At 39.5% G+C, this 23,113-nt stretch overlaps 1 protein-coding gene across 6 annotated transcripts in view; it reads left to right on the plus strand.

The window, feature by feature from the left end:
* Positions 1-23,113, plus strand: part of SMYD3 (SET and MYND domain containing 3) — a 442,190-nt gene that overhangs the window by 272,041 nt on the left and 147,036 nt on the right. Inside the window, exon 2 of one of the 6 annotated variants that reach the window (XM_049830863.1) lies at positions 19,111-19,316. The exons of the other annotated variants lie outside the window; for them this stretch is intronic. The gene's annotated coding sequence lies outside the window, so the exon portion shown is untranslated. The remainder of the gene's footprint in view (positions 1-19,110; positions 19,317-23,113) is intronic. 6 annotated transcript variants of the gene reach the window in all.

Consider the following 23,113-nt stretch of genomic DNA (forward strand, 5'->3'; position numbering starts at 1 on the left):
ATTTAGTCATTAGCCAGAAAAACAATTCTAAACCAACAAGTTCTTTATGCTATGACCTATTAATGATATCTAATGGAAGTAATTGAGGAGACAGCATAATGTAGCTACGCAATGAATTCTCTGAAATATATAAAGGTCTGAAAGCTAATGAGATGAAAAGCTGGATAAAATTGCTGTATAAACACAACTTGACTATGGAGCACAGACAACAGTTTCTTTAACTGTAGGTTTTGATTTAGTAGGACTCATACCTTGTCTGTGCTTTTGCTTTCTGATGGATGCAAATGTAGCACTTCTTTGTGAATATCCCTGTTTTGTAAAGTTCCATCTCACTTCTTTGCTGATGGAAAGCGAGGAGTTGCGGATAATTGGGGAATGGAGGAAGGCTGCCAAAGTGGTTTTTGTTAGTGGGATCATTACAAACCTTATGAAGGCTTCTGCTGAAGTGTTACCAGGGTAGTTATTGAACTCTGTTTATTTGGGGCTGTGTAGCTGTGGAAGTTTGTCAATAGCACTCAGAGGTGGGGAGCCAGCTCTTGTGGTTTCTTCTCACTGTAGTTGCAAAATGGTCATCCAGCTCCAAGCCTGAGGTGAGGCTGATTTCTGTGAAGGGTGAAGAGTTCTGTCTATGGTTTGCACTTGCTCAACTCATCAGCAACCTCCCTCCTGAGGGCTGCAACCACCTCAGACTCCAGAGAGGTGCAAGTATGGATGTGTCCCCTCTCCCCCTGCCTCCCATTAGTGCAAGTGTACAGAGTGCATCACCCAGGAGCGTGCTTGCTGTGTGTGCTAAGGGGAGGACGAGGCCATTCATCCATGGCCTGCCACTTTGAACACTGTCACCGAGAGCTCACAGTGTGGTGCGGTACCCATTCAGACTCGTGACAGCTCCTCTCGATTTCACATAGCTCTGAACCAGACCCTTAGAACAAAGGGAGCTTGTTTTTTACAGGTGCAATTATTAGTATTGCTACCATCTGCTTCTAATTTTCTCTAACCCAGTAAAAGATATATGTAACCAGAATTGTCTATCTGTGTGCATTGCAATTACCAAAGTTAAATAAGTAACAGCACAGCATTCAATCTTGGCAAAAGCCAAAGCATGGTCTGTCAGTGGGAGCAGATTTTGCCTTCCTGATTGATGTGAGAATGGAGTAAAGGTGGCCACCACCCTTTATGTACTTATGGTCCAGCTGCTGTATTAGAGCAAGGCCAGCTAGTCCCAACGCTCATTCTCTGAATTTGGCTCTAAGAAAGAGATTGTGATTGCGACAGGAAGGGTGCCACTGCCCTGATAAGTGCCAGAAGTGTCCCCGAAAGAGTTGTCTGAGTCCTGCTGGACTCCCTGTGGCTGCTGGAGCTCATGATACCTGTTCTGGGGGAAGGTGGGAAACCCTGGGCAAGGGGATGGTGCCTCAGGGATCCTGCAGGAAGCAGATTTGGGATGAGTGGTTTGTTTGGATTGTTTGTCTATTAGTTGTCTAATTCAGCCAAAACTTGTTGAAGAAAGAGGAAGTCAGACTTCAGCAGTATTTGTCCTTCTTAAGAGAGTTATAGCTATTGAATGTTGGTAATGGAGGTGGTGAATTCAAAGCAAAACAAAGAAGCCAGTTCTCTGCCTGATATGTTGTTCATCAGTGGAAAGCCTTGCCACAGGACATTGTGGATATTAAAAGGTTACACAAATTGTTGAGGCTATTCTCTTGAGAATTAATAAATGCCTGAAAGCATGCTTGGCTTAAGAAAAGCTCTGGCTTTAAGTATTTGGAGACTAGGAGAGTACTTGGAGGAAGTGTAGTTTGTCTTCTTCATATGCTCATTCCCGAGGCTTTCGTTTAGCCACATTCCTCATGGCTCTATTCTTGTGGTTTTCTTGAATGCCTTGCCTGCTGGATTGTTCGCAAACTTTCTTCCATAGTTATTTGCTTATAGTGTCATGTATCTGTGTATCAAATGGTTTCTAGCCCTGAGCAGATGGCTGGTTTTTATTTGTTTGTTTGAAGTAGTATAATTTCAGAAAGTCATTTCCAGATAAACTGTTGCAGAAACTAAAGAGTTTAGAAAACCTGCTATCAGCAGATGTTCTAGAGGAGAAAAGTATTATTAGGAGAACATGAAAGCATCAAAATTTTTCAGGTGCCGATCGGAAGAGGAGAGCTGGAACAGGGAGGGCTCAAGGGCTCTTGACACTCCTTTACTTCCACAAATTCTTTTATGCCATTCTTGCTTTTACACTTGCCACACTCTTACCCTCAATATAAAACCAAGCAAAGAGAATTTGCAAATGATAATTGAACTAGAAAACATTTTTTAAGTATTCTAAGTATTTTCAAAGATATTTTGGCCATGCCCTATCACTTAAAAATAGGCCTTAATTTCAGTCTATATTATAGAATTATGTCAGAAATAGTTGCAGAAAGAAAACAGAAATTGTTACCACCTGTGGCCAGCTAATTATTAATTTCACACTCCTCAATTCCATGGGGAGTTTATTGTAGTGATATTTTATCTAATTTGTCAATCATGTCCATCAATTTCACTTATGCTTACTGGCTTATATTGAATGTTTTTCAGGAGAAAGTTCTCTTTGCTTTCTATTCACATCTTGTGAACTGAGCTATCCAAAAGCACACACCCTCTATGACTTAGCTGGAATAATTTTAAAAGCATTTTGATGGTTACTTCCCACCCTTCCTTCCCAAACAAGCCACATTTTTCCCAGCTTGTGGTAAACAGGCAAGACAACCACTCTCTAGTAATGCTTGTCACTCCAGTCACTTGTTTTATTTGAATTATTTGCTTATTAATAATGCAATTGGATTATAACAAGTAAGTCATTCTCCTCTTAAAAAAACCCCACTCACATTGTAAAAATAGATTTAAAACTATCCCAGCAAAAATCTCTTAAAATGAAGAGAGTTTGTATCTTTTTAGTCCTTGTTATATGTTTAGGATGGTGACTTAAGTTGACATCCAGACTGATTCATTTTACCTTTTCTTCTGACACAGTGAAGGTAAAATGAATAGCACCATAAATTTAAATGTTCTATGGCAAGGGGTAGAGCCAAGATCTTCAGCGATACCCTTTATAATATTGGACAACAAACCACAACAATAATTGCTATGTCAGCCCCATGGTTGTGTGTCTGAGTTATAACACATCTTTGAAAAGATAACTAGCTTTGATTTAAAGGCATCAAGCAATGGTAAAGCCTCTGCATTTCAGTGTGGTGTTGCAGCAATTAAACTTCTGGCCTGGATTTGGTTAGCTTCAGCTTCCACTGATGGGAATTGTTATGAGTTTGAGGAAAAAGCAAAGAATCTCTTCCACACTGATACTATGCACTAATTGCCTCCTTATCATATCTTAAATAAACTAATAGACTGTTTGAAGTAGATGCTTCCAACATGAGTAGTCAGATTAAGATCGCTGAAGCTTGCTGTGGGGAAAAGGTACATATCTTGCTGGTGTGTAAGTCAGTGCTTGCCTGATGGTGACTGGAAAATATGTATAACCTGAGTCCCATTTTGTTAGACATTTCCATGGATAAAGAATGCCCTCAAAGTTGCAAGTGTGAATTAATGGTGCCCAAGACCTGTAGAGAAGAAAGGAGGTTCCCAAAACACCAATTTTCCTCCAGATTTTCTGGTGCTGGAGCTATCAGCAGCTGTTTTCAGCAAAGTTGGGGATGGTCGTACTGCAGGGATCAGTCTTTTGCCACTATGAAAGTGTGAGACTGAAAGACGCATAGAAATTTTTTCCTTGGATGTTGACCAAAGTTGATATCGCTCTCTGTGGACCTCCTGTGTGATCTGCTTATTTTTCAGTTTCCTAGCTGATCTAATTCTTTTTGCAGTGCTCATCCAGACCTTATTGGCTGTGCTTACAGTCTGGGCTGTGACAGTGCAGCTGAGCAGAAAAAGTAAAAACATGGCTTTTGCCATCTATATGCTTAGTCCTCATATCTATCTTGTTCTAGGAAAAAACTGGAGAAGTTGCCTATGAGGGTTTCTCCAAGTCAGGGCTGACAACAACTATGCTCTTGCTGCAGCAACTGTGATTTGCTCTCATGCAAGGTGAATCCTATTCCTTCACTGCTGTGTATTTCTAAAGCAAGGTAGACAATGCACCCTCTGCTGTCCTAGCTCACATCCTAGCAAGTGCCACTTGCTCCCATAAACAGATCTACTGATGTCAGTAAGAACATGCTGCATAAAGGAATTGGCTAGTTACGTATTGTTATCTACTTTTTTATAGTCAATATCTAATGTAGCTAACGTTGAGGGATGGCTCTTTAGGGATATTATATTTGATCTGTGACTGAGAAGCAGTTCTGGCAGTTTTGGTTTGGCCTCGGTCTTGATATAAAGAAAGAGATTTTTAGATTTCCATTTGTTGTTTGAAAAAATACTGCCGGTTTGTCAGTAAATACCACTGTTCACATTGAAAGGGCAATAAGCCACATTCAGATTTTTGGATCTGGGAAAGAGTATTCTGCTTTTGAACTTTTAAAGCATAACTGATTTGGGAGCCACAGCGATTTGATCTCAATCATTTTTCATGTGTATCAGGGAATCACTGGTAAATTTGTTTAATCTACTGGCATGAGGAAGAATAGAAAACAATCTGCTGAAGCTGACATGAAGGGTACAAATGTTGGGAGTGAATGATGTTCCCTCTCACTAACCAGTTAGCTTGAGGGAGGACAAGTAGCTGTCCCTTTTTCTTGCAGGTCCTTTTAGTGGCCCAAGTGCCTCTCTATGGATGGGTTAGTGTACCTGTGCTTTAAGGGCTGTATCACTTCCCTGCTGCCGGTTGTGTGGAAGGTAAGAAGTGGCTCTTCGGTGTTAGTTCATCTGGGTAGACTGTCACTGCAAACCACTTCAGCAAAAGTCAGCATAGACTGGTGCCTTCATCTGTGTTTTCATCCAGTTAAGTTCACTGAGTGATATCCTGATTTTCCTGTACAACGTGTAGAATAATGTATGTGGCATGGAAGCTAGGGCACATCTGGTGAACTCAGGTGTCTGTAGATATTGCTGCAGTGTCATTTAATTCTGTAACTTAAGAAGATTGTACTCTGCTTGATCTGCACTTGCTCAGATCAGCTCTAAGTTTGTGAAACATTTTTGTTTATTGTATTTCCAAATGATATATTTAATTTATATGTACTCAGTGGAGTCTTGATTTGTATGAATGTTTATCCCACAGGCACTGCTAAGTATCTTGCAACCAGATCTGTCTGTGCTCTTCACGGTGTTCATTTCTCTTCATATCCCACTTGAAGGCTGGGTCTCAGCAAAGGAAATGCTGAAAATGCACAGTGCTTCAACAGTGTATGAGCTGTTTATCTTCAGATTTGCATATCTATGCCTGGTTTGTGTGGCACACTGAAGAAAACAGATCAAAGTAAGAGATCCTGTAATTTTGTTACCTTTGTGTTCCACAAATTCTGTTTGTGCCTGCTCTCAATAGAATAGCATCGGGGCCAAAACAGAGATTTGAAAAATCTTTTGAAGTTTGGAACATATGGGAGGAAGAACAGTCTTGTGACAGTAGGCTTTGCTTGAAAGCTAAACTGGTAATTTAATATACAGACTGCATTATGGAAACCACTCGTGTTTAAAAGCATCAACAAAGTATCAGTTCTTAAACAAAAACAAACTCTGTCTTAGATTTGCCCAAACTCTCTGTTCTTGTGTTGGCAGTGAATGAGCATGGAGCCTCTGTTCAAGACCATGGTGTTTCCCAAGCCTAATTGAATTGTTTTGTTTATTTTGGGGGGAGGAGAGAGGTAAAGGATCTTTGCCGAATCAGTTTTTCATTTTAAAAAAAAGGCAGCTCTTCTACCCAGATTAATGAAAATGAACACATATTGCTGATGGGCCTATTTTTCACAGAGGAAGAACACAAGGGATGGTGTTGAAACCTGTGAGGAGCCCACTCCCATCAAAATGTCCAACAAGATTTTAATATAACCATTTTTATCCTAGAACCATCTTTTGATGTTCCTAGTGCTTTGCATTCTATCTAGTTATTAGCAGCAAACTTCATATAAAGCAGCTGAGAAATGTTGCCAGGCCAGAATCTAAACTCTGGGTTACATCCTTTTGAGCGTGTTTAAATGATATACGAAGAAGCTGGCTTCCAGTTCAGGCACATAATGCCATGTCTTTCTAAGCTGAAAATTGTTAATTTTACTGAGTTGTCACAGAGCACAGTGGAGAACACAATGTCAGGAGGAGTCCTGTAAGAAGTTTGGTGTGCTTTTAATTCTCCTTGAAATCAGGAATGGGCATTAAAGACCATGTTTTCAGCTGAGTCTGGATTTTCTTGGAAGATCAAATGCTGAAATTTGTGGTAGGATTGTTATTCCCAAATTTTTGAATTTTTATTTAGGTAAGTATTGAAGTGTGTATTTGTAGTTTAAAAGTGCAGATATGTTCAAATTCCTAAATGCATGGCAATTTTTGTGTGCTTCTTCTGAATAATTTTCCAGATTAAGTATAGACCAAATTGTAAAAATCATAAATGTAACTTCAGTTTGTATGGGAATAGGTGAATGAGCTACAAAAAAGAGCACATCACACTGCCTTTTCTAATAACCTTCAAAAACAACTCTTCATGGATCAATATTTGGTCTGATGCAGAACGTGTGATGTAGTTGATTTATTCAGCCAGTTTCACTGAAACTGAGTAGCCTACATTCATTCTTAAAGCTCAGAGAAAACGTGACTGAAAACGTGGAAAGAGTTAAAAGAAGAATTTGAAAGTAATCCTTCACTAGTAAGTATTAAGTCCTCTGTTTGATTCAGGGTAAAAAAAATTATATTCAGCTCTGTCTGAGTCATTGCAGTGAGAGTTCTATACATCCAGGAAAACCCTGAAGTGTTTGACTGATGAGCAGTGTTGGCCAGAATGTAATTTTCCATGCATGCTGCTTTTAAATTTAGGAAAAAGTAAACATTTTAGTTTTGAAAATTTTAAAGTTGAACATAGACACAACATGGTAAATGTGATCCTTATTCTGATCCTATTTCAGATTATGTTAAAGTTAACTTTAATACCAGTGCTTTGGCTGGTGATATGTTTTGAAAAAGAATAGTTTATGGCCAGTATGTTTTCCTATTTTAGTGTTTCTGAACATAGTTGTATGATATATTGCAATAAGGAAATTAGATGTTACATACTTTCAAAAAAGGAAACTAAATTTTATGTATTCTTCTTAATTGTGGACAATTCCCTCTCCATGTGCCATAGGAAAATCTAGTTCAGTTGATTATTGTCTCTGTGAAAATAAATATTGATAAAATCAAGTTGCAATTCAGTTAGGATTTAGAGTGATCTGCAGTCCTTTCCCTCTCTGCCAGGCCTTAACCTCTTTCCACCTAAAGGATATTGTCACATTTAGAGCAGGCAGGTCACCTCTCTTTCACTGTCTCCATGGCACTGTATCACCTCAGTGGATATAGAAGCAGTGCAGAGATGGCCATAAAGGATCCAAACCACTGATGAAAGTATTTGTGCTTTTAACCAGAGACTTCATCTAGAGACAGATGGGACCACTCTTGTACCTTTGTCTGTGGAAAAGCAGAGTCCAACCCCAATGCTTGTGGGATAATGAGGCCATTGCCTGTTTGTGGAGGGTCAGCCATGGGCGGGCAGTGCTTTCATCCTATTTTGAAGACCTAAGTGGGATTAAAAACATCCTGTATTTCCTGTACCTTGTGTTCTGCCTTCACAAGGCAAATGAAGGTTTGGGCCTTGCTCCTTGTCTTACTTGAGTAAGTCCCCAGTTCTCTCTTCAGGGGCTGAATGAAGAGACATGCTCTGGCTCCTCAGTTCTCGTCTCAGGTTGGTCAGCTGGCCAAGCTTCTCAGTGCCATCTCCCAGACTGCATCGGACCCCCTCCTCCTTTACTCTTTTCCACCCATACCTCATATTCCACTTACGCACACAGAAGTGGAGTACTTCTCACCCACATGGGGTTGCTGTGAAGGTCAACACTTTGCAAGACTGTGGTGCCCTCAGATGTCAGAGTGACACGGACCAAAGAAATAACGAAGAGTAATTAGTAATCCTTTAGTATATGAATGTTGGTGTCCATTCTTTGTGATACCCTACATGTATTTTAGTTTGCTCTATACGTGGCTTGCCTGTCTTTTTGACATGTTCCCTACACCTACTCCTAAAGACTGTGTGCTGGAAAGAAGTGACACTGCTGCTCGTTATGGGGAGCCTGCCTCTTCCCACACAGTGCAGACACCCAGGACAGTGCTACGTTCAATCTCACAGCATCAGCTATCTTTCTCAGCTCTTTGGGTGCTTCAGAAATTTATGAAATGCAGGAATCCACCTGTTGTCATGTCATCAGATGTGTTTTGAGCTCACTTGCGTGTGTGAATGTGTGTCAATACACACGTGCATGTCTTAATTTTTACAGGCGTACTTACATACAAATGTCCAACAGTGTGGACCTCTGTTTATGTCCCATAAAGTTCTGTGTTTGTAACCTGCACAGCAAAAAATATGCATATGAAGATTTTTTCCAGATGCTCAGATTTAGTTTACTTTGTAAAGCCTGTGTTTACCTCTGAGCTTTATGTTACAATTTTATTTTGTTCTCCTTGGGCGCTCCACTGCAGTGAGATTTTGATCTCTGGAATATGACATTTCTATGTATGATTCTCAATTTCAGATAGAACTGGCTAAACATATACATTTTGGAAGTTTGGAGACCATTTAAAAATTTCTTAAGGCCTCCAGAGATGGTTTTGGCAGTGGTTTTGTCTTCTGACAGTGTAGCCTGAAAAAAGGAAAATAGAGATGAGCAGATAAACTTGATGGAGCTCTTTGTGAACACTGCCATTAGCTCAGTAAGGATGATCTCCATCAGCTCCATCTACACTCAGTGGAGGAGAGGGCATTTCTCCTCCAGAGAGGGACTCCGAACAGTTAGATTAGGCTTCACTGGTGAATGTTTTTCTCTCCATTGACTGGAGGCTCTTTAGACACATTAGCCACATGTGAGTAAATTAGCCTTGATGAGTACTTTTTCTGATGGGCTAATCTAAGAATTGAGTTCCAGTCATTAGGAATGCTGATATGTGAATATTATCTCTGTATCTTGGGCAACTTATACTAAAGATGGGCAAATTAAGCAGTGTTATGAAGTTATTTGTAAATCATTTTGCATTAGGGTTGTGTATTTCAGAGTGGACTTTGATCCATATTACCATAGACAGGACAGTTTAATGAACACAGGGAAAAAGAGAAATAAGTATTAAAAGAGTAGGAAGATTGAAGGAAAACAGTCTTACTTGAACCACTGGGTTTCTGACACAACATCTTCAATTTGCCTTTTTTTTTCTCATTAAAATAGATGTGCATATAATTTTCATTTACTGAGTGAAAATGGAAAGGTGGCAAAAGCAATCTGATAACTGAAGGAGATGTTCATGGTAGGAAATCTTACCCTCACAGTTGGAAAATCTTCAGGTGGCAGTGGCCCAATATCTGAAAGTACTGACCTTGCATGGCCTTGTGGATTAGAAGAGAGTTTGTAGGAAATAACCAGAGCTAGAGTGCTGAGTGCTAAAGGAATCTTAAATACAAAAAGTTAGACTCATGCAATGTTATGATAGAAAGTAGAAAAACAAATTGGAAAATGCAATAAAAACTCATTTCATAACTACGTATTATACATTAATGACATCACTGAGTACTGCTGGTGATGTTTATGTTTACATATTATATTACTAAAGAAAGGCATGTTTTCTCTTATCATTTGAGCAGGTAGTTCCATGCAGAAGAAATATTTATATCTATATTTTCTTTATGTGAAGTTTTATCTGTTACATTAAACATTGTAGGAAAATGTGACTGACTCAATCTGTTTCATACTGGTTTAAAAAAACTGAAGTTGTGTTCTTTCGCTTGATAGGGTGTTATGACATTCTCTCTGGTAGAGAACGACTTCTATAATGCAACGTGGCATACCTTTCCGAGGATGTTACGGGAACCACATGCCTAGGGGGTTCCCTGGAGGCCCGCTGATGTAGAAAATGTGCAGCCTTGTTGGGAAGCCCGGCTCTTTTGGAAAAATGAGAATGCCATGTTCTCAGACTGTCGCTGCTGTAAAGCTGGTGCATCACAACAAGAAAGAGTAGTTTGGTACTTGTGCAGTATTCTCAGGTAGTAGTTAATGGGAAGATTGTGTCAACTCTTGTAACTTTAATAAGTAAACAAGTATATTGGATTTGTATGGCCAGGTTTTGGTAGCGGAGGCAGGCTACAGGGGTGACTTCTGTGAGAAGCTGCTAGAAGCTTCACCTATGTCCAACAGAGCCAATGCCAGCCGGCTCCAAGACAGACCCACCGCTGGCCATGGACGAGCCCATCAACCAACAGTGGTAGTACGTCTGGGATAACAGATTTAAGAAGGGGAAAAAGTTGCTGTGCAACTGCAATTGTAGCCGGAGGGAGGAGTGAGAACATGTAAGAGAAACAGCCCTGCAGTCCCCAAGGTCAGTGCAGAAGGAGGGGGAGAAGGTGCTCCAAGCACCAGAGCAGAGTCCCCTGCAGCCCGTGGGGAAGACCCTGGTGAGGCAGGCTGTCCCCCTGCAGCCCAGGGAGGTCCACGGTGGAGCAGATCTCCACCTGCAGCCCAGGGAGGACCCCACACTGGAGCAGGTGGATGCCCAAAGGAGGCTGTGATCCCATGGGAAGCCCATGCTGGAGCAGGCTCTTGGCAGGACCTGTGGATCTGTGGAGAGAGGAGCCCACGCAGGAGCAGGTTTTCTGGCAGGACTTGTGACCCTGTGGGGGGACCCACGCTGGAGTAGTTAATGAAGAACTGCAGCCCGTGGGAAGGACTTAGGTTGGAGAAGTTCGTGGAGAAATGTCTCCCGTGGGAGTGACCCCATGCTGGAGCAGGGGAAGAGTGTGAGGAGTCCTGCCCCTGAGGAGGATGAAGCAGCAGAGACAATGTGTGATGAACTGTTCGTAACCCCCATTCCCTGTTCCCCTGTGCCGCTGACAGGGAGGAGGTAGAGAAAATTGGGAGTGGAGTTAAGCTTGGGAAAAGAGAGGGCTATGGAGGAAGGTGTTTTGAGATTTGGTTTTATTTCTCATTTTCCTACTCTGATTTGATTGGTAATTAATTAATTTTCTCCAAGTCAAGTCTGTTTTGCCCGTGATGGTAATTAGTGAGTGATCTCTCCTGTCCTTATCTCCACCCACGAGCCTTTTGTTATATTTTCTCTCCCCTGTCCAGTTGAGGAGGGGGGAGTGATAGAACGGCTTTGATGGGCACCTGGTGTCCAGCCAGGGTCAACCCACCACAACTAGCAAACATGGAGAGCTTGTGAAAGGAAGACAGGTTGAAACAGCACTGCCAGTCTTCCCTGGGAGTGCTGTTGTGCCAGGTTGTCTCCTACAACAGGTGAAAGTGTGTCTGCCTCATGAGCATCATATTTCTTTCCGATCCTCAAAGAGGCAGGATAACAGGGAACATTAAAACTGACTTGAGATAAAATATTTCATGTTGGTTAAAGAAATAAATATTAACTGTTGTCACTTTGGGAGTTGCAATTACTTGGTTTTAATTAGGAGTGCTCACATTAAGCACTTGTTACTTGTCATTTAAAAGTGCTTTGGAGGTTTTATAATAGAAAAAGATCAGAAATATGTTTAATCAAAAGAGGGAAATATCTCTCCTGCTCTTTCTGTGTGTGTGTATGTGTGTATAGGAGGATGTTTGCAATTCAGTGGCCTTAAGGCTTGATGAGGAGGTGCAGAGCACTCTAATGCTGTTTCAGCTGAGCCCTGAACTATGCGCTTGAGTTTTTGCTGAGATTATAGCAAGAGCATTTAACACTTTGCAGAATAAAAATTTATTTTTTCAGATGTCTCAGAGTATTACATAAAGCTAAAATTTTGCATAATAGGATAGCCAGTACCTACTGCTGGGTATGGTATAAGGGGCTACATGTGGTTCATGGTATCTATGTGAGATCCCATGAAGATCACATGAATCTGATCCATTGGCTCAGATAAAGAGTGAGATCAGTGGGATTTAACCTCTGACATGCTTGTCTTCTACTGCTAAACATCTATATTCTCCCAGTTACACAATATTCACATGACTGAATACCCTTTTTAAGCAATGACTTCATATATTTTGATTAAAAGCCAGAAAGCAGGAAATAAGATGAGAGACAGATCTCAGCTCTCACTTTGAGGAGACTGTTTCTTGTTTAAAATATTAAGCCAAGACAAGGGATTCAGAAGGAATAACTATATGAGCAGATTTACCTACGCAAATGCAATTCTCTCCCTCTTCCCTCAAAAAAGTCACTAATGCTGATGAAGAAAAATTTTTTTAAAAAGCTTAAAGAAAGCAGAAACGTCTTTAAAACTTTTTCTAGTATCAGTTCAACCCACACCATTCATTTCTCGTAATAGTTCATCAGATCATAGTAAGTAATCAAGCAAATATTTAGAGATATTAAAATTGCTTTCCCTGTAAATGTCATGTTAGTAAATCAAAACCACATTTTGATTAAGGGATTAACAGTATTTAGTTTTTGCACCAGTGATGTATTCGATAGTAGTAGTCGAAGTACCGGACACTGCAGGATGGAAATGGTGACACTCAGAAAACATCTTAAGCTTTTACTTTTACATTCTAATTAATTCTACAGTAGCATCTAAAGGCCTTGAATTTGGAGTAGTGCCACCCTGTGCTAGAACTGCCCAAACACATTATGTGAGATGGTCTCTGCCTGGAAGATACAATGGAAACAGCCAAGGCACATAATGGGGGAAAAAAGAGAGGTGCAGGAAGGTGAAGAAACTTGCTGAAGGTAATCCAAGAACAGGTAATTCTGGGAAGTGAATCCAGGTTTTATGACTGTGGTTCAATGCTCAGTTCATTACCATACTGCATCCACTCTCTTTCCTGCTATTTCTTCTGGGAGTTCAGTGTTTATTATAAGAATTTTGATGTCGTCTCAAACTAAAATTAAGAACTTAAGGTCTAAGTGTATAAAAGCTTTAAAATAATTTGATGGCTTCACTGTGGGCAATTCAAAACTTAGGCACAGCAGTTCAGGTGAGGTGCTAACATTTCAGTTTAATCCATGACAATTTGCTCAAATGTGTATTACCTCAATATATATTAGGATCTGACAGAGACAGCTGCATATAAAAAGCATCATTACAGTCAGTGGAACAAATTTAGGTTAAATTTCCTGAGATTCTACAACTACAAGGGTTTGAAGCCAATAGGTACTGATTGTGTGTTTTTGGTGGGTGTAAGTTCTTACCAATCAGACCATCGACTGCTTTTCAACCACATCCAGTGCATCACAAAAGGAATAAGTGCACTTCCTCCTTTTATTTTCTGTGTGAATATTATCTGCAAAGTTTCTAGTTTTCATTTATCTCACTTTGGTTTGATATAATTGGATGAATGATTTGAAAGAATTTATATTGCCCATGCCCTACTTCCAATAGTTCTTATTCAAAACCGGGTCTGCTTTTCTTTCCATCAGCACACATTACACCGAGATATGCAGATTCTTCAGAATGAGAATGTTAATAGGAACGTGTGTATCTCATTTTTTCTACTATTGAAAACATTTCTTTTTTACTTTTGTGTTGTAATTTACATAATGTAAAACTAAAATTATTCTCTTTTTGTGGCATAATACACAAAATTAAAAGTTGAAATGAAAATGCTGATATTACTAAACATGCATCTGTGAAAAACAATGTTTAGGTCTCCAATCTGTCTTAATTGCTTAAGAAAGAACAAAAATAAAAGGTTGAAAAAGAAATATTTCAGAATATTTTATAAGTGTTTAGAATAGCTCAGGTTTTGCATGACAGTGCTTGCAGTGATTAATTCAGAATTTGTCTACAGTGAATAACAGCTTAAAAATTCAAATGCATGTTGCATTTCCTAGAATATTTGCAGATAGAGATATATATATAAAATATTTGCATTTAGGGTATATGAATAAAGCTTAAAAATTTAACTGCATATTTAGCACCAATTTTATTCTTTATTTACTCAATTTTAGGAAAGAGAGATTTCTAGTCTCTAACAGACTTTTTTCAATAAGGTTCACATAAAGGAGGTGAGAACGTGAATCATTAGGCTATTTTCCTTAGAGTTTGGTACTTCTGGTATTTGGCTTCTTTAATACTGGCTAAAATAACCCCTTAAATCCATATTTCTTTGACATTTAGATAGTTCTGCTTATTATTTGAGGTCTGTGGCCTCTACTGTCACTGATAGAAATCATATTACAGGGTGGCTACTGACAATCATGAGACTCACAAGCTGTTTATCAGTTCCATGAAACATGTGCAAGAAAATGTTAAAAAACAAATCATGACCTGAATAATGATCTGTGCCCACTTTGCCAAACCAAGATAGCTATATACTCCATATTGCAGAACATCTTGTTGCAGCCAGTGTGAGCCTCTCTGGGATGCAAGGTGACTTGTACATTGCAAAAGTTTTCCAGGACACAGCAGCAAGGGACTGGGTCATAGAGGGTGGTGGACTCACACAGGGTGGGTCTGGCTCTTGAACTCTGCACTGAAAAGGTAGGACCATAGCAAGGCTCATTTTCTCTTTTACTGTATGCCATCGTCTAGTCAAAGCCTACTCCTGGCTGCTTACAAGTCACGATCAGTTTTGGATGCCTATCAAAGCTGAGCATAAGTAGGGTTCCAGCACACATCTATAATACCAATATACCTAAATAATCTTTGTTTAATACTTTCTTTTAAAATGATCTTGTATTGCATCTTGCTATTACAAATATTTGAAATATTTTTCTTAACATATCTTTGTACTATATGGCTTACTATGGAAAAGATTGAAATTGCCTGCATTCTTAATTGTCTTTCAAAATAATGCCCTACAAACCTGTCTGACCTTATTTTCCAAACCTAAATAATAGAACTCTTAAAAAAACCCCAAACTATGCTTGCAGTATTTCAGAATCAGCTTATAGAATGACTCTTGTCTTTGTAATATTACAGTTGCTAGCATGCTGCTCTTGAAAATGCAGCATAGAATTACATGTTAAGTACTGCTTTAATTATTTTTTTTTTGTTATTCATGAATATGTGAGCCTGTAGTTGAAAGATGTTATGGTTAATCTCTGAACTTAATCCTTTGAAGGAATGAAAAGTAGAAGGGACTCAGCCTTATTTGGCTTGCTGATGCCAGATGACAAGTACTTGAGTGTTTCTGTGCAGAAACAGGCAGCCATATATGCTTTTAGATCTTCCTTTTCTAAAAAAAAAAAAAAAAGAGTGGACAGTGAAAAAATTATTTGAAGTAGTTCCTCTCTTTGCTTATCAAAACATTCAGCATAATCAAAGCATAGTACTGGAAAATCTTTAGCCTCTTTAAATTCTAGATCAGATGCAACATTAGTGAAACTTTTTATGTCAACAAATAAAGCCAGCTGCTATGTTATCTGGCAAGCAAAGTTGTATAGGGCCTTCCCTTACAGTATTTTTTTCACAATAAAGTATGGGCGTGGAATTCCCCTGCTGATCCCTCCCTTGTTCTTCATCTCTCCTTCTACCTCCCACAATAATGTAATAGCATGCACTACTGAAGTTAGATAAAGGCTCCTAAATCCTGACCTTTAGTACTGGAAAAGAGGGGCTTATAATGGATCAAGTGCCAGACTGTCTTCGGGTACCTGGCACTGTATTTACCCAAGCTCACTTGAGATGTTATTCATATTTATCTGAAATACTTGTCTAAGCTCTCTCAATTTGGAATCCTATGCTTTTCTCTGGCAACTTAGAGTTTGGAAGAAATCTTTGTTTCCAGTATGTTGCGCTATTTGTAATAATACTTGTTCTTTCACCTAGGTTCTCAGGTTTGTTTCTCATACTGTTGTGATATCTTGGCATATAAGTTATTGCTCTTTAAAATGGGTCAGTTAAATTTGCTCCAAATCAATCTTCTTTTCTCATAGTTTCAACTGGGAAAAGGGAGCATGCTGGATAGATCAGGAATTAGCAATTTCAGAACTGAGCTCCATCTTGGGCTCTTCCAAAGAGCTAGGCAGAGTCTTGAACACTATCTGGTCAAAAGCTGTTGTCCTCTTTCAGGGACAGTAAACCTTTGTTACATATGGAATGAAGTATGTAATCAATGTGCTTTAAGCAGTGTTTCATGGCATATCTTCCTCCATTTTTTCCTTTCTGAAAGCTTGTCTTAATTATGGTACATGGTCTGAGACTGCAGAATTAGTCACAGATTCACACTGACATCACAGAAGATCTGCTCTCTTGTCATTTGGAAGTAAACCCCATTTGTTCACCCAAAGAGCTCTTAAGTTATAGGATTAGAGAGAGATTTTGAGGGTGCTGGGAGTACCACATATGTAGCAAGAATGCAGTCCCCTGCACTAAATGTGACTTTTGCAGGAAGGACAGGGGAAGAATTTGGTGTAAAATTTGGATAGGACTTATTTTCCCATTCTGAAGTTGAGCTTCCTTAATATTGGCATTGCAAATTATATCTGTAGGCATACTACAGACATACTACTTCAAAACTCTTCACTTCAGTTTAGAACCAAGAATTTAATAAACCTTAGGGTCCAAATATGTTGTTTAGATATGTAGTCAAATGTTTCTTTCACAGGAGGAAACATTTCAGATGTTTCAGTCAGATCTTTCTGGCCTTTATCCATGATGAGAAGTGTACAACTGCAGTTTTAAAAATTATAAACCTCCAAAATGAGGACATACTGGGATACACATCTCTGAGAATAAGTGATGAGAAATTAAAGGGAGAAGTGTTTAACCACAATGCATACCGTAAATTCTACCACCTCAAACCATTGGGTGTGTACAATGGGTTTCTCATAAGGTATGGTGGATCTGCCTGTATAAGGCTAAGCTGTGCCACAATGCCCAAACTCTATTAGACAAAAAAAAGACTAAGAGAAGAGCATCACGTGTTTATGTCTGCCACAGGCCTCATTTTTCAAGGCGTAAAGCCAGAGGCACTGTTGCATAACCGTTACAGAGCTTGTTTCCAGAACTGAGCTTCTCTAGATTAAAAGAAACTTAATGAAAGTCCACCAAAGACTAGGATGAGCTATGAGGTTTCATGAGGCACCACTGCTCTTAGGAACCAATTGCAAAGGCAAATAACAAAAGCTGTCAAATGTGTTGATGGCACTGCTCAACGTTTAGAATAAACTTTTCCTGCTCAGCATAGTGGGCCTTGCTTTAGGGGTGGAATCTATCTTGTGTCATTTTAGATGTTTAAAAGATAGATATCTATTTCAAAGCAGGTTGTTTGGGCTCTCTTTGCAGTCAGAAGTTCAAAAGTAAGCTGCTCTGAAATTCATCAAATCTAAACCAGATAGCAACTTTAAAATGAGGTGACTCATGATCTAGAAAAGGCTATTTATCTCTAGTGATTCTAAAGGGAGGTTGGACAGCTCTCTGAGCTGTATGTCCAGACTTGGCTTGACTAATCCTAGCCTAGATTATTAATTACTCATGCTAATTCTGTATGAGTGTGTGACTTGCTGATGAAAAAAGCCCTGGTTACAGGTTTTGTTGTGTCTTTGATCTGTAACTCTAGCTTTGATCTCCTTGTGTCTCATAGCCAGACTGTAAATACTATAAAACCATCTCGTCATCTATGAAACTTCTGAAGTTACATTTTTTGACAGTTCCATGGCCTTTAGCTTGCAAACAGGCAATGAGAAGTAAGAAATCAGACAATATTATCATACCAATTGTTGAGAAGTCCTGGTTTTCCTGTCAGTGATTGAGTCACTGATCAGCTGGTTCTTGTATATTCTTGTGTTCACACCTTGGGCATATACATTCAAGGGTTGCTGTTCAGATCTTCTTTTTTACCTCTGTAGTACCTGTAGCACATAATCTGGACCCTCTACACTGTGTGGTTCACATGACAGTAAGAGCACTGGAGCTCCTTCCAACTTCAGTTTCTTCCCATTTATTGTCTGTGTTACACTTCCTTTTTTTTTCCCCCACTGTTTAAATGCATCACAATCCTTGCAAAATTTAATTTTCATTTGCTTTAGGTTCTTTTGTAATGCTTTTGAGGACTTGTACTATTTTATTCTTTTAGTTTATAACTTTGGTCTTGTGTTTCCCCATCTCGTTCTTTAATCTCATGCTGTAGCTTCTGGCTTTGGTCCAGAAATTGTGTGGTTATGATCTCCCCTGGCATCAAGGGCTGTGGGAGAGAATTTTTGGTCTCTAATGGGCCTACCCAGTTGTCTGGAAGAAGAAGACATCACAATTAAATATCCTGCATGGCACTTAAACCCAGAGCGAAGAAATGAAGAGGGCTATCCCCAGCTACCCGGATAGGTTTGTGTACAAAGGATTGCACCTTTGCCCTCTCCAGCACTCCTAGAATCAGCTATAAAGAAAAAGGAAACCTAATTAAAACCATCCTTGGTTCCAGAGCTGCTCTCTGGCACAGGTTCCTTGGGATGCAGGAGGTTGTGCTCTTGTCAGCGAGGCTCCAAAACCAGACAAAATGGGTCTGAGAACCAGAACTGCTGATGTGTTTCTGCGTTGGTAGAACACAACCTTCTGGAGGACCACTCACCTTTGTGTGTCTACAACAGAAATGTCAACCTATTGTCCTCAAAAAAATCCACCACAGGGAATTTCTTACCATGTAAAGGAACATTCTCAAATCGCAGATTGGGATTCCCCACTTCCCTGAAGGCCAGCAAACAAGACTCATGGTTTCTTCACTGCACTATGTCTGAGTAGTTGGCAGGGCAGCTGCCGGGAGTGCCAGTCACAGTTTTGCCATGTGTGTCACTCTTGTTGTTTTAGGAGCAATGCTTCACTTGGCAGGGGCCGTGCTTCAGTTTTTATTCATGTCATGGCTTTGTGAACCACCATGGCCCCCCTGGCTGTAGTCACGGGGTCCTGGCTGGAACTGTTCACAGGATGACTGCTTACAGGCATTCAAAGGAGAAGGGCAGGATGCTTGCTTGTATCTCTTCAGCTTTGGAATGTGCCATTAGTGTATACATTTGCAACCTTTTCTCCTGTTACAGTTCCCCTGTTGAAGAGTTTGATCTCATCTCTGAATTCTCTGGCTGAGAGAAAGGACCACTCTCTGCCCCTTTTCTCACTGTGTGAAGGGAGGGCAGCTTGCAGCGTGGCCTCTGCACCCTCTGCTAGGATAGAAGTTCTCCAGGTACCCGCATAAAGCCCACCTGTGAGTTACATATGGCATCACATCTCAAAGGAACTGTAAAAGGTCAGCAGCATTTCTTTTTCCCCTGGAACTTCACATTTACTTTTACAGTCCCATCCCGATACCTTCTGGGCAGGAGCCTATGTGTGGGTATGAACTTGGCAGCCTGAGTTGTCAGTTCCCTGTAAAATCCCTTAACTACAGTAGGGGTTGCTGGGGAGCGGGGTGTTTAGAGAAGAAATGGGGCATACATGGATAATATTAGTAATCCAAACACCTACCTATGATTCATTCTACTTAATTTCAGAAAATAAAATCTCCATCTTGTGTGTCACCAAATATTTCACAGAAATGGGTAAAAAATAATTTAACTGACAAGCCCAGCTGAAATATGAAACACTGAACCTGTGAGATGCTATGTTTCATAATGTTGTGGTCTTGCTCTCATAATTGTGCCCATGCCTGTGCACGCGCGCACACACACACACACACACACACACCCCTGTACACATGTACTTTAAATTGCCTGCCATAGTACATAAATACAGCAAATATTTGCCTGCGGGACTGCTATGGTAGTATTCACTCCCCATACTTCCTACCTGAGAGTGGGCAGTTTGCAACCTTTGCTCAACCTAACAGCATTTTAGGGAAGGAATGTGCAGGACATTTGGCTTTCCATCACGTAATATACTTTGAGCCTTTTTTAAAACATATTTTCACATAAAACACAATTCCTGAAATCCCAGTTGTTGCCTATTTACTCTGTTGCAGAATTCGTTATGTGTGTATGTTTTTTGATTCAGATGGAATAATAAGGGCTGGTTTAAATCATGTATTTTTTTGTAATTGTCTTGTTAATGGAAATTATCTCCTTTAAGGGGTTTCATGGCCAACAGCAATGTTTAGTATATTTGGAGACTTGTTCCTTGTTTGGATGCCCAGAAGGCCTCAGAAAAAATGTTGCCTAATCTTTAACAGAACTCAGAAGTCTTGCTGAGAAGTTGAAAAAGGATTAGAAATCTCAGTATCTGATCCTCTGAGGACAGCTGCTTCAAAGCAACTATGCAAAGCTGGGAAAAGAGTGAATGAGCAAGCTTGAGCCCTTTGAAATATCTACTGTCCAGTGAGTTTGGAGAGGAAGGGGGAACATGATGAGGCCTTCCCTATCCTGAAAGTTGATAGCATCTTCTTGTTCTATTAATAGGAAAAAAGATGATATTACTATTTTGACATTTCTTTTATTTGACAAAAGCTGGAGACACTGGTCTAAATATTATACTTTATACACACAGACACACATGTGAATGTGGTAGAAAAAGGCTGTAAAAGTTTCATTCATTCCTAAATATTGTCAGTTTTATTTCAGGAATACTTCAATTCCCTATAAAACACATTCAATAACTGGATCAATAGCAATCATATATGGAACATGAAGCATTAAGAATTGTTCTTTTACAAGGTTTGCCCTGTTGCTCAATGTCCTGGCAGCAGTTCGTCCCAATTTCAAAGTGGTTGAGGAACTTGAACTTTTGTTTTGGCTCTCTGCATCAGATGGAGATGCCCTGATGAAAATTCAGTCTTGGCAGGAAGCTAGTCCCCTTGTCACACAGTGTGTATCTACTCCTGCATGTGAATTTATCTACACAGCCACTATCTGCAAAGAACTGTGCAGTTAGCCTCCAGTTTATTCTCTCCTGGTAGTGATTTTTCTCTTTTTTTTTTTTTAACCCAGGCTGCAGGTTTTTGTCAGTAAACTTGAATGCTTTTGCCGTATATTTCCTTATGCTCCTCTTCTGAAAGCATCTTACAGGCTCACCTGTTCCATTTCTCATTTTGCTATGAGAGTAAACTGCAGTTACATAAGAATGGGTGTACTCGAATCTCTCCAGGTGACCATTTTCTCATCAAGACATCTTTTCAAAGGATTCAACATAGCACACCTTAGATGTCTAGGGACTCTGTTAACCGTGCAGTGCTGTGTTTATATGAGCTCCTAAATGCAAGGAAAACTTTTTCAAACATAAACCAAATACAATTTTGAAGTTTTTATTTGGGGACTTCATTGAATTGCTGTATGGAGCCAGTAAAACTGTGGAGGAACAGCTCTTGCCAGCTCAGCTGGAGATTGAGGATCCCAGTTGCCAGGCATATGCCCTTCCTGTATGGATGGTATTGGGTTTTTAATTGCATTTAGTGTAAAGGTAATCAGAGCTTGCTAATAGGTTCAGGAAAAACTATTATTGAAAAGAAAATCCAGTCTTGAGTCAAAAGTTCATTGGTTTTGAGAGGATTGTAAAAATATTTCAGGGGAGGCCTTAAATTCTTGAGTGGATTGCTATTTATCTATGGTCATGCACATGTTAAATAATGATATTAAATAAATTACTCTCCTGTTGTGTTTTATAATAAAGCAAAGCCTTCCAGCTATGTAAACAACACTTTTATTTTTCCAGCATTATGGAATAAAACAAGGAGAGGTGGCCTTGTGGCTTCACTATTCAAGGTTCATGACTGAACAGCAATTTCCAAAGCTGAGCCTGACTGTGATGATAAGTTATGCCTTTTGCTATGCTCACTCATGCAAATTAAGGCAACTTTTGAACAACCTGTGCACATTAAATTTCATATTTGGTAAATCTTCTGTATTTCCCATCATGTTGGATGGAACTGCCAATGTTTTAAAAAAGCAATTTATTTTGCCATCTTTGAAGTAGCTGATGCATTAGTAACCCTGCCACCTTTGAAATTAAACAGGGTTTTGTCTGCAGTTTAAGCACTCTGAAGTGTCTTCTGTTTTTAAATTTCATATGAGTATTGGAAATGCCTTTAGCTCTCCTGCAAATGGGTTTTGTTTAATGATTTCTGTTGTCTCGAAATGGGTCTTGGCATTTTTAGCCAGTTTGTGGTGAAGCAATTATTTTTGCTAATTGAATTTACAGGGGAATGACTTGGGACAGGGAGCAAACAACATCACATAGTCATGGGCACTCTAGGCTTGAGAAGGTCATCCAAAATATGGGGTAGCAGCCCTTGTATTTCAGCTTATAAATATCTCAATATATGAGTACTTCTACTGCGTGTGATCCAAAGGCTTCATTATTTCCTCAAAGTAAAAGTGGAATACTCACTTTACTTGTGTAAAGCTTGCAACAGAAGTGTCCTAAGCAAAGCACAGCTCTGTTTAATTTAGTGTGTGACACAAGAGACCTGGAGCAGTCAAAAAAAATGGTTACTGAAAGATAGGACACAACCAGATAGCAGGTATTCACTAAAATAGCATGTGCTCGACAAAGGACTTCCCTGATTTCCCTGTATAACAGCTGGATTTGTACATGGTGTATGCATAACTAAATTTCCTAAAACTGCAAAGCAATCTGATCAGCTGTTGGGGAGTTTCTAAATGTCACAGATTGTAAAGTACTGATTCTTAGAAACTGTCAGAAAAGAACATGAAAGAGAAAGCCACAGAATCCCTTTAAAATATGCCAAACAAATCAAGCAAGGACAAAAATCAGGTGGCAGAAATTGCATTTATTTTTGTGAACAGGCAAAAATGAAATTTTGCTGCAAGCAAAATGATGCTTTGCCATCACTTAGCACCATTATTGCTGCACTAACATTCCCTGAACAAACTCTCTTTGTCAACGTATTTCTGTTAATTTGACAGCCTCCGGTAACATTCAGATCTCTCTTGGGATGTTAATATGTCCTGGGCTGAAATGAATAGAGTGTGTAAGCATGGTTTATAGCTCATTTGAAAATAATTTTCTTCTTCACAAGATTAAAAAAACCCCATATGCATGGTTTGAACTCTCCACTATCCAGGTGATGGGAAATGGAATAAACATAAATAAAAA

This window comes from Accipiter gentilis, chromosome 28, assembly GCF_929443795.1.
Source record: "Accipiter gentilis chromosome 28, bAccGen1.1, whole genome shotgun sequence".
Lineage (NCBI taxonomy): Eukaryota > Metazoa > Chordata > Aves > Accipitriformes > Accipitridae > Astur > Astur gentilis.